A 4,948-nucleotide genomic window follows, 5' to 3' on the forward strand; every position below is an offset into this window, starting at 1 on the left:
TTCAATCAAGGGATGTAGTTACACCCTTTTCCTTTTTCTTTCTCCTATTCTCTTTCCTTATATTTCCACTCATATGTTTTCTCACAAATCATTTTCTGATTTTTCAATCTCCTCGTCAAAATCAAAAACAATTTTCATTAGTTGGTTCCTTTCCAAAAGTTTCAAATTGATGTTTGCAAATAACCTCAGAGCTTTAGTTTTGTCACGACCCGAATTTCCTATCCTCGGGAGTCGTGATAGTGCCTACTCGTGGAAAGCAAGCCGAATATTATAAAATCATTACCTTTTTCATTAAAGATGTTCAATAATTTAAAATAATAAGTGATTAAACATCGGAATAAATTAAATAACCAGAAATGCGGAAGACGAAAACTTAATAATTCAGCCAAACACTGCTACATAATCTGAAGTACAATACTACCCAGAATTTGGTGTCACAAGTCACGGACTATCTAAGAATACTACAAATAAGGTCTGAATGAAAATACATAAGTCTGTCTCTGAATAAGTAAATACAGAAAGAGAAAAGATAAGAGGAGACGTCAAGGCCCGCGGACGTCTGTAGGACTACCTCGGGTCGCCTGCGTTGACTGAAGACAGCACCTTCACTGCGGTCCAAACGCTCCGGTATCTGTATCTGCACACAGTGCAGAGTGTAGTAGCAGCACAACCGACCCCATGTGCTGGTAAGTGCCTAGCCTAACCTCGGCGAAGTAGTGGCAAGGCTAGGACCAGACTACCAAATAAACCTGTACAATTAAATCATATACAGCGGAAATAAAAGCAGATAATTACAGCTAAAGTTGGGCGGGGAAAACATGTAGCGGGTAGTAACAGATAACAACAGAATAACAGTATAGAAATGTAAGCAACGCCATAAATCAATTACCAACAAAAGATAAGGAAATAAGAAAACAAGTACACATGTAATACCGTTGCAGGCGTGCAACCCGATCACATTTCATATAATACCATTGTAGGCGTCCAACCTGCTCCCATTTCATATAGTGCCGTTGCAGGCGTGCAACCCACTCTCATTTTGTATATTACCATTGCAGGCGTGCAACCCGCTCCCATTTCATGTATTACCGTTGCAGGCGTGCAACCCGCTCCCGTTTCATATATTACCGTAGCAGGCGTGCAACCCGCTCCCATTTCGTATATTACCGTTGCAGGCGTGCAACTCACTCCCATTTCATATATTACCGTTGCAGGAGTGCAACCCGCTCCCATTTCATTTATCAACACCAATCATAAAAAAAATCCCGGCAAGGGAAGAATAGTATAATAACAACATCCCGGCAAGGGAACAATAATATTACAACAACATCCCGGCAAGGGAACAACAATATTACAACAACATCCCAGCAAGGGAACAATAATATCAAAATAACATCCCAACAAGGGAACAATAATATAATTCTCATATGAAGCAAGAATAAACTACAACGGAGTCGTAAAAATTACAATACAAGACTCACGGGCATGCTTGATACCGACGTATAGATACTCGTCATCATGCCTATACGTCGTACTCCATAGTTAACATGTAGCAAATAAGACACAACTCCTAATCCCTCAAGCTAATGTTAGACCAAATACTTACCTCAAACTTCCACGGCCAACTCAAGCCGCAAACACCCCTTTTCATTTAGAATTCGCCTCCAAATTAATTTAACAACATCAATAAATGCTAAATAATTCAGTCCCAATGCTAAATTATAGGTTTTCTATCATTTTTTTCCAAAAAGTCAAAAATCGACCCTAGGCCCGCTTGGTCAAAACACAAGGTTCGGATTAAAACCCGATCACCCATTCACCCACAAGCCCGAATATGTAATTAGTTTCGGAATCCGACCCCAAAATGAGGTCTAAATTCCAATTATTCAAAAAGCCCTAACTCTACTCAAATTCCCAATTTTCTACCCTTAAGAACATGATTTAGGCCTAGAAATCTAATGGGTGTTAACGGAAATTGAAGAAAATAAGTTTAAGAACACATACATATGGTTTTGTGGTGAAATCCCTTGTCAAAAATCACCCAAGTTCGAGTTTAAGTGAAAAAGTTATGAAGTTTTGAAGAAATCCCGTTTTGCTACTGTTATAAAATAACTGGACAGGGAACCTATGCCTTCGCATACAATTGAATGTGTTCGCATAGGGTAAGGGGGAATGGACATTGCAATCGCGGGGCAGGGATTGCGATCGCATAGAGGAAAATAGGTTTCCCTTCCTCCAGGCCTAGTTAACTCAGTGTGATAGCGTGAGAAGTCTTGCGTTCGCATAGAACAAATGGTGACCCCCCAGAATTAACTCTATGCGACCGCGGAAGCTACTACGCAATTGCACAGCACAAAATAGGGCTCCCTGAGACTACACTATGCGATCGCGAACCTACCGATGCGATCGCATAGCACAAAAACCTGGACACTAGCAAACAACAAAAATACCAGATTTTCTAAGTTCGAATCACCCCGACACCTATCCGAAACTCACCCGAGCCCTCGGGGCTCCAAACCAAACATGTACACAACCTCAAAAGCATCCTACGGACTTACTCGTGCGATCAAATCGCCAAAATACATCTTAAACAACGAATTTAGCATAGAAATCTAAGAAAATCTCAAAACTTTCAAAGTATCAAATTTCACAACTATGGGTTTGAATCACATCAAACGACTTCCGTTTCTTACCAAATTTCATATACGCATCTTAAATGTCATCTTGAACCTGTATCGGGCTCCGAAACTAAAATACAGGCCCGATACCATAAATTTCAAATATAATCAAATTTCCAAAAACTCTTATATTTTTAGTAAAATAATTTCTTTCAAAAATTTATTTCTCGGGTTTGGGACCTCGGAATTCGATTCCGGGCATACACATTAGTCCCATATTTTCCTACAGACCCTCCGGGACCGTCAAATCACAGGTTCGGGTCTGTTTACCCAAAATGTTGACCGAAGTCAACTTAAATTTAATTTTAAAGGCCAAATTAACATTTTCATCACATTTCCACATAAAAGCATTCCAGATATATTCCCGAACCGTGCATGCAAATCGAGGTGAGGAAAAAGGAGGCTTCTAAGGCCTTGGGACACAAAATTTACTCGTAAATCAAGTAAAGGTCATCACATCCTCGACCACTAAAACAACCGTTCGTCCTCGAATGGACATAAGAAGGAAGTATCTGAGTCGGAGAAAATATAAGGATAACGGCTCCGCATATCAGACTTGGACTCCCAGGTCGATGCCTCAGCAGGCTGACCTCTCCACTGAACACAAACAGAAGGGAAACTCTTCGATCTCAACTGACGAACCTGTCAGTCTAGAATAGATACCGGGTCCTCCTCATATGACAAGTCCTTGTCCAACTGGACAGCGCTAAGTCTAACACGTGGGATCAAGAATCTCAAATGGGCCAATCAACCTAGGGCAAAGCTTGCCTTTTTTCCCAAATCTCATCACGCCCTTCATAGGCGACACTCGAAGCAACACCCGCTCGCCAACCATGAATGCCACATCATGAACCTTACAGTCGGCATAACTCTTTTGCCTGGACTAAGTTTTAAGAAGCCTATCCTGAATAATCCTGAGTCCAAGGCATCCTGTACTAGATCTGTACCCAACAACCAAGCCTCTCCCGGTGCAAACCATTTGACCAGCGACCGACACCACCTACTATAAAAAGCCTCATAAGAAGCCATATTGATACTCGACTGGTAGCTGTTGTTGTAGGCAAACTCCGCTAAAGGCAAAAACTGATCCCACGAGCCTCCAAAGTCAATGACACAAGCTCGGAGCATATCCTCCAAAATCTGAATAGTCCGCTCGTACTACCCGTCCATCTGAGGATGAAACGTTGTGCTCAACTCAACCCGTGTACCCAACTCACGTTGAACTGCTCTCCAGAAATGCAAGGTAAATTGCATACCTCGATCAGAAATGATAGATACGGACACACTATGAAGACAAATAATCTCCTGAATATAGATCTCAGCTAACCTCTCGGAAGAATAGGAGACTGCCATAGGAATGAAATGCGCTGACTTAGTCAGCCTATCAATAATAACCAACACTGCATCGAACTTCCTCTGAGTCCGTGGGAGTCCAACAACAAAGTCCATAGTGATACGCTCCCACTTCCACTCGGGAACCTTAATCCTCTGAAACAAACCACTATGTCTCTGATGCTCGTACTTTACCTACTGACAATTCAAACAGTGCACCACATACGCAACAATATCCTTCTTCATCCTCCTCCACCAATAGTGCTGCCGCAAATCCTGATACATCTTAGCGCCACCCGGATGAATAGAGTACCAGGAACTGTGGGCCTCCTCTAAAATCAACTCTCGGAGTCCGTCCATATTAGGCACACAAACTCGACCCTTAAGCCTCAAAACCCCATCATCTCCTAATGTAACCTGCTTGGCACCACCGTGCTACACCGTGTCTCTAAGGATACACAAATGAGTATCATCATATTGCCGATCTCAGATACAATTCAATAAAGAAGAATGAGCGACTGTGCAAGCTAATACACGACTGGACTCCAAAACATCCAACCTTACGAACCAAAGCCTAAACATCCAAAGCAAGCGGTCTCTTACCTACCGGAATATACGCAAAACTGCCTATACTGGTTGACTTCCTACTCAAAGCATCGACCACCACATTCGCCTTCCCCAAATGATATAAGATGGTGATATTATAGTCTTTCAATAGCTCCAACCACCTCCTCTACCTCAAATTTAACTCTTTTTGCTTGAACAAGTATTGCAAACTCTTGTGATCCGTGAACACCTCACATGACACGCCATATTGATAATGCCTCAAAATCTTCAACGCATGAACAATGGCTGCTAACTCCAAATCATGAACTGGATAATTCTTCTCATGAATTTTCAACTGACGTGAAGCATATGCAATAACCTTGCCATCCTGC

The sequence above is a fragment of the Nicotiana tabacum genome, chromosome 6 (genome assembly GCF_000715075.1).
Source record: "Nicotiana tabacum cultivar K326 chromosome 6, ASM71507v2, whole genome shotgun sequence".
In the NCBI taxonomy this organism is placed as follows: domain Eukaryota; kingdom Viridiplantae; phylum Streptophyta; class Magnoliopsida; order Solanales; family Solanaceae; genus Nicotiana; species Nicotiana tabacum.